The sequence below is a fragment of the Equus przewalskii genome, chromosome 2 (assembly GCF_037783145.1).
Source record: "Equus przewalskii isolate Varuska chromosome 2, EquPr2, whole genome shotgun sequence".
Classification (NCBI taxonomy): domain Eukaryota; kingdom Metazoa; phylum Chordata; class Mammalia; order Perissodactyla; family Equidae; genus Equus; species Equus przewalskii.
In genome coordinates, this window is record NC_091832.1 from 89,739,063 (window position 1) to 89,751,578 (window position 12,516).

Sequence of the window (12,516 nt, forward strand, 5' to 3'; positions counted from 1 at the left end):
TTCCTTTTTTTGTAAAATCTTTAAAACCATGGCAGGGGCACTCAGAGAGAGAGAGAATAGAGGAAACAGGGTGTGGGGAGGAGTGTTGGAAGAAAAGGGATTGGTAGAACAATAGTGCTATTTTCTTGTTAAGACATGAAAAAACTTCATGGATAGAACCATTTGTCCATCCATGTTCTTTTTCTCTATAGTGTCTTAAGGAGAAATATCCAGTTTGAAGACTACAAAAGTTAAAAGCAGAGATGGAAAAACAAAGTCTATTCGTCCCTATTTTCTGTTGGTAAAATTCAGTGTTGGGGAGGTCTACATCCTCAAGAATATTGAATATTAAATAGCACTCAGATGGAGCTAAATGGAATGCCACAATCATTACCAGGCAAGTCAGGAAGTGAAGTGCTCTAAAGGCTAGCTCCTGTATCATCATCAGGCTCGGGAGTCTGGAAGGGACTAGTTAAGGTTCCAAACCCCTAAACCAGCTGTGGGAGGGTCAATTACTAACAGCACAGTGACAGAAAGCTACTTCCTGCTCACAGGCCAAAGCTTCTCCAGCCCTTCAAGCAGAAGTGGCACCACTTGAGAGAGGCCTGCATATATTTTCTTCTAGAAATGTACCAAAAAATGCCTTTTAATGATTTTCTACATTTTCAGAAGGAACCTCAGTTTCTCAAGAGGTAAGGACTTTTTCTTTGACAAAGAGAATTCTAGTTAATTTCCCAAATTGACGACTTTCTGGGCAGAGAGGTCAGGTGACTCTAATTCCAGAATTTGGGGATACAGTTCTAGTGGTAACTGGAATTCCTGCCTCAGACTCTGCTCTTTTCCTCACGAGGATCCCTGGATTCTCATGGTCTGCATGATGACACTTAATAAACTAATTTGTGAAATAATGACTAACACTTTCCACCTTCTTGGCTTAAATCAGTGATTTCTAACCTGGGCTGTGTGGAAGGAAGCATGGAGGGTCTCTATATGATTTTCAATAATAATGCTACTACCTAACATTTTGGAGTACCTACTGTATGCCACGCAATATGCTTGTTGCTCTGTATGCACTTTTCATTTATTCTATGATAAACTCTAGAAATGTTACAGTTTGTTCTCTAATCCACTGCTTCTCAAACTTCCACATGCATCACAGGAACCTAAGGGCTTTTGAAAACACAGACATCAGGGTTTCTAAATCAGTAGGTTTGTGGCAGGGTCTGAAAATGTGCATTTCTAACTAGTTTCATATAATGCTGATAATGCTTGTTTGAGGACCACTGCCTCCTTATATGGGGTAATCCAAATTACATATCTGGGACAAGATCACACAGCTAACACCTGGAGGAGATGATTCGAATACAAGGCTGTGTGATGCAAAGCCTAAAAAGAATTCAAAGGATTTTATTGTTTATCTACAATGCAGGTGCCATGAGGTTAACCAAAATGTAGTGCTTGTTTCCTTTTGATGGGGAAAAAGAGAGCGTTTCAGTTGATAACTGGTTAGGTAAGGTTAACCAAAGCCTCCTTGATGAATTACATTTAAGAAACAAGCTTTTATTTAATATACATCCAGGAAAGAATAACCAAACCTGAGGTCTATGAAGGGGGAAAATAAAAGTAGAGACACTTGGGTAGTGACAATGTTAGAAACCTCTGTGCCTGAAGGCAGAATGTGAGGCTGTCTTCCCATAAAAGTCCCTTTTAGCCGAAATCTTATGTATTTCCTAAGCTGACATGTTAGGCAATAAATCATTTTGTAAGGAGGCTGGTGTTGCCTAGAGACACTCTGAGATACCAGATTAATCAAAATTTAATTTCATCCCTCAGCTATCCTCAGTTTTTGTTTTACTGTGTAGTTGACTAGATCTTGGGTTCTAATCTAAAACTCTGGTGATTTATAAAATCTCTTAGTAGGAAGAGGTAAGCCAAAAAGTAGTTACCAATCAAACTCAAAAAAATATTTTTGGAAGACACAGATCTGCCAGTTCAAGGTGCTTCCAACCCTATATGTGTGTCTAGACAAAGACGGAAAGTGAACACAAAGATGGAAACAGACACGCTTGGCTGGAGGGCAGAGGTGTTATTTTTCCAGTGACTCCTTTTCCCAGCAGGAGGGATGTGAGGTTTGAATTTCAAATTAGTTTTACTGTCTTAAGGCAAATATCAGCACACAGTTCTGGCCAAGGGAAAGACAGGGACCCAAACATTACTTGAGTGCCCAACAACACCTACCTTAGAGGTCTGTGGTCTTCTATGTTTTAAGGCAATCCTGTGAGATGGTATTATTATTTCCTTTTCACAAATAGGAAACTGGAGCTCTGGAGGCTGGTGACTGCCTGCTATTACCTGCTAAGAAGAGGCAGAGGAGTAATTTGAGTCCAAATCTATGCGGATATAAATCCCACACTCCTGCCTTTATATTCAATGGCCAGGATCTATCAGAAACTCCATCCATTTCCCCTCAAGGAGCAGGGTTAAAATGTGCAAGCAGTGTGTGACTCGAAGACAGCTATAGCAACTCACCATGCTGTAGCTTTTCACCTGGAGGCCTCTCCTTGTCCTGAGCTTCGTGTTCTGGTCTACACGGATTCTGTGAATTCTACAGGATCACATGCTTTTGATCGAACTCCTTATTGACTTCTCTGACTTCTTTACTGATGTCTTTAGCCTTTGCCTTTTCAAAAATGCAATAAAATAGTTTTTGTTTAAATGTCACCAAAGCAAAATGCAAAATATAAATGGCTTAAATAGGAATTCTTAAAATAGATGTGAGAAACTGTGAGATAACTTAAAAAAAAAGTCTGGACCTCAAAATATAAAGCTTGCTCAACAAAACTTTGAAATTGGGGGATATTGGGCAGAAAAAGAGGGAGAATGGGGAGATAGAGCAGGAAGGAGAATGTGAAAATTAAATAACCTACGTGATTTTATGAGTTTCTTCTTTTTATATTATACTAGAGAAATTTGTATGAATATCAGAAAAGACACACTTTGATGGAATGAGAAAGTGCAGTAGAACTCTCACATAAATGAGAAGGAAAAAGGAGATAAGGAGTAAATTGATGAAACCATTAAAAACAAGGGAAAAAATAATAAAGCAAAATAAATAATACATGCAAAGTAAAATGTAAGGAATAAAATTAAGTAAATTAATTAAAGTACTTAAGTACTTTCCTCTAAAGGGCAGACTGTAATATTTACATGTTTAAAAAATATTATGCTTTGTATAGAGGACAAAGCATTAAATCTGGGTTGAAATTAAAGAGACGTTAAAGAAATATTATTCAAATGTAATTGCAACTACCAAAAAAGCAGGAATGGCTATATTAACACACAGGAGGTGTTTAAGGTTAAATTCACTTATCAGAATAAAGAGGGATTTTAGGTAACTATAGAAAACAAAATTCATGAGAAAAATTGTAAATCTGAATGAGCTTTATACATATACAAAGTAAAAACTACTTAAAAAGCAAAGTGAACATTAAAAATAATAGGAGATTTCAATATATTTCTTTAAAAATAGAACAGATTTTGTTAACAAAAAATAAGTAATAGTGCTCAACTCTAAAATTTCATAGTGAGATATAAATTTTAAATAGCTTAAATAAAAAGTATTTTGTGTATACTCATTGAACTTCTAAAAACTCTGTTTACCAACTTAGACACAAAAAAACCTTAAATTCAAAAATGTATAAATTTTACAGACCAATTCTCTAATCTTAATTATGTATAAGGTTTAGGGGGTAATTTTTATTGTATAAAAATTAGAAAATTAGCTTTGAGGTAGTAGTTGAAATAAAGAGGAATTTAAACTTAAAAGGACAAAGTATTTAAAAAACAATAAAAAAGAAATGGCTATACAAAAATCTACTGGACATGTCAAAAGCTCTTCTCAGAAAAAAATACATAGAATTAAGTACATGCATCATTAAAGATGAAAGATTAAATATTAAAATAAAACTAGTATTTGTGTCAGTCAAGATTTTTAGTGGAAATCAAAAGAATTCACAGAACTTTCTCTAGTAAACAGAAAATAAATTTATAAAAGAAGGTATGATGGTTAATTTTATGTGTCAACTTGACTGGACTATGGGGTACCCAGATAGCTGCTCTGGATGTTTTGAAGCCTCTGTTTGGGGATGAGATTAACGTTTAAATTAGTAGAGTCAGTAAAGCAGATTGCTCTCCCCAATGTGGATAAGCCTCATCCAGTCAGTTGAAGGCCTGAATAGAACAAAAGCCTGACAATGCTGAGCAAGAGAGAATCCTCTCTGCTTGATTGCCTTCGAACTGGAACATTGGTTTCTTCCCTGCTCTCAGACTTAACTGAAACATTGGCTGTTCCTGGGTCTTGAACCTGCTGACTTCTAGACTAGAACTACACCGTTGACACTCATGGTTCTCAGGCCTTTGGACTCAGATTGAAACTAAACCACTGGCTCTCCTGGGTCTCCAGCTGGCTGACTCACCCCACAGGCCTTGGAATTAATCACAGGGGCCAATTCCTTATTATTGATTTCTTCATGTACATGGAGAACCCTGACTAACATAGCACATCTCTGAGAATCTCTAGGAGGGCCAGAATCAGGTTTAGAGGACACACAATCTGACTCCCAAATTACACCACTGGGCTTCTCCTGCAAAACCCCTGCTTACTCTGCCAAAGGGCAGAAGCACTGGAGTTTGAATGTGAAATCTTCTACTTGCACTTCTGTCACTGCTGTGTTAGAAAGCTGATGTCTCTGGTAATACAGTATTTCACAAGTGCTGTCATCACCCAGTATTGAAGTTGTGGCTAAAAACTCTTAGTTCCCCTTTGTGGGCAGTTTGCTAAGACCCCACCCAACCACTTCCCTTATTGGGCTCACATATTCTGTGTGTCCCATAGACACATACTCCAAATGACTCTGGACCAGGTACCAAACAACTAGGGACAACTTCTATGCCCCAGAGACTGCATGATTGCTCAGATTAGCCAATCCCCAGGAAGCCCAGGAAACCTAGCTATCCTGGCCTCACTTGCCGTATATAAGCCTGCTCCTACAGTTCCAGCTTATTGTCACCTGTCCCCAGGTGCAACCCCATGGGTGATCCTGCTTGGCAGCATTGGAGCTGAAAGTAACAAAGTGTTCTGCCTTTCTTCTCTCCTAGTGTCATTGTGTTGTATCCCACCATCAAAAGAATCTTTAAATCTTATAAAACATCTAGCCTGGCCATCCACACCAGGAAGAAGACCATGATATGTTTTCATTTAACATCACTATCTGATAAATTTAATTCTCTTTTAGGTAAATCTAATAAGTAACGTCTATGTCATCTGCATCATAGCTGCCTGCACCCTGCAGTAAGAGAGGACAGATAAATAAGTTAGGATTTCTAACACTAACTTGAAGTGTCTTCTAAATTCAGAGACTTCTCAAATATAAGAATGGTACAAAAGCGGGTAGGCAGATGAATAGAATGATAAATAGCTGTCTGGATATCTACCGTAAATATTTTAATTAGATAACATACAACATAATAAAGCAGAAGAGAGGAGGAAGAGGAAATTAGTAAAATAAAATCTGAAATTATTATTATTATTTTTTGTTTTTTTGAGGAAGATTAGCCCTGAGCTAATTGCTGCCAATCCTTCTCTTCTTGCTGAAGAAGACTGGCCCTGAGCTAACATCCATGCCCATCTTCCTCTACTTTATACGTGGGACGCCTGCCACAGGATGGCTTGCCTAGCGGTGCCATGTCCGCACCAGAGATCCGAACTGGCGAACCCCGGGCTGCCAAAGTGGAACGTGCACACTTAACCTCTGCACCACCAGGCCTGCCCCAAATCTGAAATTATTAAACTGCAAAAGTAAAAATAGTAAGTAAATGCCAAATAAGAATCTTTGAGAAAGATTTAAAAATCATATTTACCCCTCATGAGCCTGATTAAGAAAAAAGTAGGAAATATACAAGATTGGAAAAGCAAAATGATACATAATCATTGAAAAAGAGGAAATTAAAATGACATTAAGATAATATTCCTTGGGGCCGGCCCAGTGGCACAGCGGAAGAAAACTAAGGTCACCTTAAGCCTCAAATGTAGACTCAATTAGGTAAATTAATATTCATTCCTAGATATTAATCAGATATTCGGACTTGACTTAACATTAAAATCTTCTTCACTTTCCCTGTTTGAATCCACCTTAGTTTTGATGGGGTTCAGGGCAGGCCTAATTCAATGATGAAAAAGAATGAGAGACAAGAGACAAAAAGCAAAATGTGTTTGATTATGTCGTTAATCATACTTGCTCAGGATGCTGATTGTTTCTGAACAAAAACAGTAGGAAAAAAATGGCAGAATCACGTTATGTACAATTTATCAGTGTAATAAGCAGAGCATGGTTTTAAATAAGTAAATATAAATACTCAAAAAGATATCCCAATGTGTATGTATGCTTGTATGTATATATACAATCAAGGACAAAGTTCCGGGGAAAGATTAACATTGATTACATGGTAGAGTTGGAGAATAAAGGGAGGGGTTTTGTTTTGCCTTTATAAACCTTTATGTTATATAATTATTTTGCTTATTATAGCAACCTCATATTATTTTAATTTGAAACACAGCTAACAAAGCATTTGGATGCAGAAGCTGAGTAATGTCACAAGCAGCCAACCAGCCAAGTCATCACCTACATCAAGGAGTTGAGAGAATCTCAGCAATGTGGAGTCTCTTAAGAACCCACCAACCCCCCACGGAAGAAAGTTCTAGCAAATCGTGCATCTGTCACAATTGTTATTAAATTGTCCCTGATGACAAAGTACAACCATAAGTAATTTTGTGTTCTCCTCCCTCACATCCTGCGTCTTTCAGTCTCAAGTAGGAGCTGATGAGCAGGGTAAGTGAGAGAGTGAAAAACAGAGACAGTACCCACACTTTCCTTCTCTATCACAGCATCCTACTTAAGGGAAGTTCACGCTGAGAGTGGAGAAAATCTTTAAACTGGATGAGAATTTAGATTTCTGATTCACTCTCCCTTTCAACAAATACATATTGAGCGGGAGTCTACAATGTCCTTGCCACTGTTTTAGGTTCAAGGAATAAATTGGTAAACACACCCACACACGCAGAAAAAGAAAAGAACAAAGTCCTTGCCTTCAAGGGACTTACTAGGGAAGGCAGACAGAAAATAGACAAACTCAGTGTTATTCCTTAGAAGGCAGAAAAAGACAGCAGGAAGGAGAATCTGGAATGCTAGAGTGGAAGTGAGGTCTGAATTTGTCAATAACATGGTCAAGGAAGATGAGATTTGAGCAAAGACTTGATGGATGTGACACCTGCCCTGACTAGACTTTCAAGTACCTAAGAAAAAAAAGATTTTATCATCTGAGAATGATTGGGAAACCTATGGAAGTTACACAAATTTTAATCTAGAGGCAGGAAAGGATATTCCACAGAGTGAATTTAGTAGAGACTGGCAAGAGAGAATAAAGTATCCTATTCAGTTCAAACTGACTCACTTGAATGAAGTGACTATATATAATTTAAGGACAAGAGCTTCTAGAACCAGAGTTTGCAACTGCCAACATCCTAAATACTTAAAATGCACTTGTTCAATGTTCCATTTGCACTCAGAAAAAAATATCTCTACTTGCAGGGTCCTATCTAAGTGCCTGTGTAGCTTCCTGTACAGCTCTTTGCACAATTGGACTCTTATAATACAAGAATGGTTCCACAATTTGCAGGAGGGAAACAAGGCTATTATTTGAGTTAAGAGTGTAGCTCATCTCTGGGTTTTGTAGATAAGAGTGCACTTTTCAGGTGGATGCCTAGAGGACTGGTTTTCTATAAATTCATTGTGTTCCTAAAGGTCAGAGTTTTGTCTCTTGCTTCCTTGAGATACAGCATTAGTATCACAAGACAGGCCCCCACTTTATATTCATAATTCATCAGCTCATGGAATGATTTAAAAAGAGAACTGCTCTGTTGCACTTGGCATTTTGTCAATACAAAATATTAACATGCTCACAATTATAAACAAAGGATATAATGCTACTTTTCCCAACTTTGGGATCTAATTCATGTCTCAGATAAGTAAGGCTAATTCTGAAGCTTATAGGTTGGTGGAGAGAATTCTAAGCACAATTTTTTTAGGCCTACAATTTTATAAATAAATAGATTACCTGTCTTCACCCCAGAACATCAGAAATCTGAGGCCTAATACTTTCTTTTGTTTACTATTGTCAAAAAAAAGGAGTAAATTTTTCAACATATCTCAGAATTTTTGTGTAATAAAGTATATAATTAAATGTATTCACCTATCACATAGATAAAATGTATCTTTTGTAACATAACCATATAAATTTTGGTGTCACATACTTAGTGTTATAGAGGCGAGAGAGACTTTTCAGACCCAGACTAACATGAAACAGCAGTGCAAGAACAGAGGGGAAAAAAAAATAATTATTTAACGTTTTTCTTTGTAGATGTCTCATTTGCACTATTTTAGTTATATATCACAACTATTTTATGTAGAGTCATACTCTTATCCTAATTTTACAGATGAGGAAACTGAGGCCGAAATGGATCAAGTAACTTGTCGAAAGTCATAGGGCAAATAAACAATAGAGTCCTTCTGTGTGGCTCCAAACCCTGACTTTATTGTAGCTGCTGGGTTTTACCAAAATCTGAGTTATTTTGACAAGAAAAGAGCACCTTCAATATTATCTATAGCTTTTCTTATTCAGATGTTTCTGCTGTCAGGGATTTCTAAAGCTTGCTAGGAAAGCTTGCATTAAAAAAATTCGAGCCCTAAAATTCTCCTTCCTGTGACCTGGACTGAGAGGTCCCTAGTCCTGTGTTTTTAGGATGGTTTAGCAATAAATGATTCAAATGAAAAGTAGGTAGTTAAGAGACCACATTGAGAGAGAGCCTCAATTCAAAAGAAATTGCTGAGGTCAATGTATATTATGGAAATGATTTTCTTCCTTTTCTTTGCGCCACTAGCACATGTGGCTTACCCGAATCTTTCACTAAATTTATGTACCTCGAAGTAGCACATGTTCTATAAATCTAGACGGTCCTTTGATGCATATCAGTTGAGAGCCTAGCAGGAATCCACACAATAACAAGTGAAGCGTTTAAGAGATTGAGAGTTTAAAATGGGTAAAGGAGGCGCGCTGGCCCTCCCCGGCTGCCCCTGGCCGCCGCCGTTCGGCCGCTGCCTCCCCTCGGCCACCCGCGGGCGCCAGCGCAGGCCGGGAGCCGAGCCGCCGCAGTCTCAAACCATGAATTATGTGGGACAGCTGGCTGGGCAGGTGATTGTCACTGTGAAAGAACTCTACAAAGGCGTTAACCAAGCCACTCTGTCCGGGTGCATCGATGTCATTGTGGTACGGCAGCAGGATGGCACCTATCAGTGTTCGCCATTTCAGGTTCGGTTCGGGAAGCTGGGAGTCCTGAGATCCAAGGAGAAAGTGATTGATATAGAAATCAATGGCGATGCAGTGGATCTTCACATGAAATTGGGTGACAATGGAGAAGCTTTCTTTGTGGAGGAGACTGAAGAGGAATATGAAAAGCTTCCTGCTTACCTTGCCACCTCACCAATTCCTACTGAAGATCACTTCTTCAAAGATATTGACACCCGTTTTGTGAAATCTGGTGGAAATGAAAGACCATCTCAGAGTTCAGACATCTCACACATCTTGGACACGGAGAGAGTTTTTGCTCCAAGTTCTGTGAAAAAGAAAAAACGAAGGACAAAGAAATGCAAACAGGACAGTAAGAAGGAAGACCAGGCCACTTGCCCTGCTGCAGAGGACACCGTGGATGTGAACCTGTGTTCTGACGATGGCAAGGGGGCCCAGTCAGCAAGAGGATCTTCAAATGCTTCCTTAAAGGAAGAAGAATATAAAGAGCCTTTGCTTTTCCATTCTGGGGATCAATACTCCTTATCTGATGGAGACTGGTCCCCTTCAGACAACACCTATTCCCCAACGGCAGTGTGTCCTAAGAGCGATTCAGAGCTGGAGGTGAAACCAGCCGAGAGCCTGCTCAGATCTGAGTCCCACATGGAGTGGACGTGGGGCGGGTTCCCAGAGTCCACCAAGGTCAGCAAAAGAGACAGATCTGACCATCATCCTAGGACAGGTACGATTACACCATCAGAAAATACCCATTTTCGGGTAATTTCAAGTGAGGACAGGCTCAGCAGTGAGGTTGAAAAGGATGCTTCCATGGGAGAAACGGTCTGTACCATAGTGAAACCCAAACCCAGAGCCCTGTGTAAGCAGATGAGCGATGCAACTAGAGCTGCAGGACTTGTCGAACCTCTCCTTGAGCCACCTCCGATTTCATCTATGTTAGATGCAGACCACCTTCCCAACCCCTCGTTGCTGGAGGCTCCCTCAGAATCAAAACCAGCAGCTAAGGTAGACTCGCCGTCAAAGAAGAAAGGTGTCCACAAGAGAAGCCAACACCAGGGACCTGATGATATTTACCTAGATGATTTAAAGGCTCTAGAACCTGAAGTTGCAGCTCTCTGTTTCCCTAAAAGTGAATCAGACCCCGTCTCCAGGCAGTGACCCGAGTCTGACACGCCTTCTGGCTCCCAGTCCCCGCAGTCCGTGGGAAGCGCGGCCACTGATAGTGGCACTGAGTGCCTCTTGGATTCTACCATGGACTTGCCCGATGTCACCCTCTCCCTTTGTGGGGGCCTCAGTGAGAATGGAGAAATTTCTAAAGAAAAATTCGTGGAGCATATCATTACTTATCATGAATTTGCAGAAAACCCTGGACTTATAGACAATCCTAACCTTGTAATACGGATATATAACCGTTACTATAACTGGGCTTTGGCTGCTCCCATGATCCTTAGCTTACAAGTGTTCCAGAAGAGCTTGCCTAAGGCCTCAGTCGAGTCCTGGGTCAAAGATAAGATGCCAAAGAAATCTGGTCGCTGGTGGTTTTGGCGTAAGAGAGAAAGCATGACCAAACAGCTGCCGGAGGCCAAGGAAGGGAAATCCGAGGTGCTTGCCGACGAGTGACCTGCCGTCAGGTGCAAAGGAGCTGGCCAGTGGCAGGTCAGCCGAGGATGACTCGTCGAGTGACGAGGGATCACAGGAGCTCGAAGAATCAATCAAAGTGGACCCCGTCCCCACAGAGCCCCCGAGCCACGGCAGCACGACCTCATATAAGAAGTCTCTTCAACTCTCCTCAGACCAGATTGCAAAACTGAAGCTCCAAGATGGCCCAAATGATGTTGTGTTTAGTATTACAACCCAGTATCAAGGTACCTGCCGTTGCGCAGGGACCATTTACCTGTGGAACTGGAATGACAAGGTCATCATTTCAGATATCGATGGAACGATAATCAAGTCTGATGCTTTGGGACAGATTCTTCCACAGCTGGGTAAAGACTGGACTCATCAGGGTATAGCAAAGCTCTACCATTCCATCAACAAGAATGGCTACAAGTTTCTGTACTGTTCAGCTTGTGCCATCAGCACGGCTGACGTGACCTGTGGCTACCTGCACTGAGTCAATGACAAGGGCACAATCTTGCCCCGGGGCCCTCTGATGCTGTCCCCCAGCAGCTTGTTCTCGGCCTTCCACAGGGAAGTGATAGAAAAGAAACCAGAGAAGTTCAAAATTGAGTGTCTGAATGACATCAAGAATCTGTTTGCCCCGTCTAAGCAGCCCTTCTATGCTGCCTTTGGAAACCGTCCCAGTGATGTCTATGCTTACACACAAGTTGGAGTTCCAGACTGCAGAATATTCACTGTGAACCCCAAGGGTGAATTAATACAAGAAAGGACCAAAGGAAACAAGTCATTGTATCACAGACTGAGCGAGCTCGTGGAGCATGTATTCCCACTCCTCAGTAAGAAACAGAATTCCGCATGTCCGTGCCCAGAGTTCAGCTCCTTCTGCTACTGGCGAGACCCGATCCCCAAAGTGGACCTGGATGACCTGGCCTGAGGACACCCGGGCAGAGGCCCTCAGTCACTCACCTGGAGCAAGGGAAAGCGACGGGCGGTTCTGCTGGACAGAGGACACTGGGCTCTCCTCTGAGCCACAGGTGTGGAACAAGACACATGTTGCCAGGCAGGCGCTGGCACGGACAGAGAGAGCCCCTGGAGCTGGAGCTGCCGCCCTCCTTCGCCTCCGTGGACTTGGCCGGGTCGCAGTTCAGTACCCCGGCGGGACAAGTGAGGGGAGCTTGGACCTGAGCTCGGAGGCTGGGCTTCTGTCACTGGTTGGTCCTCACACATGCTCTGTGTCAAGTTGTATACTGGGTGCTCCTTTAACTGAATAATTCAAAAGGAAGAAAAAAGAAGCTAAATAAGAGTGGACCAAAACATTGCGCAAAGTAAAGTGTTAAAATTTCCAAAAAAAAAAAAAAAAAAAAAAGGGTAAAGGATCTGAATAGCTATTTCTCCAAAAAAGATAGACAAATAGTCAAAAAGTACATGAAAAGGTACTAAACATTATTACCCATCCAGAAAATGCAGATAAGAACCTCAATGAGATACCAATTCACACAC

The 12,516-nt window shown here is 40.8% G+C and overlaps 1 long non-coding RNA gene and 1 pseudogene across 1 annotated transcript; both read left to right on the top strand.

The window, feature by feature from the left end:
- Window positions 1–425: 425 nt before the first annotated feature.
- LOC103549147 (uncharacterized) lies at window positions 426–2,711 on the top strand. Its single transcript, XR_544447.2, has 2 exons — window positions 426–671; window positions 2,292–2,711. It is a non-coding gene; the product is annotated as an uncharacterized lncRNA (long non-coding RNA).
- Window positions 2,712–9,163: 6,452 nt separating this feature from the next.
- Window positions 9,164–12,147, top strand: LOC103549148 (phosphatidate phosphatase LPIN2 pseudogene; annotated as a pseudogene).
- The last annotated feature ends 369 nt before the right edge of the window (window positions 12,148–12,516 follow it).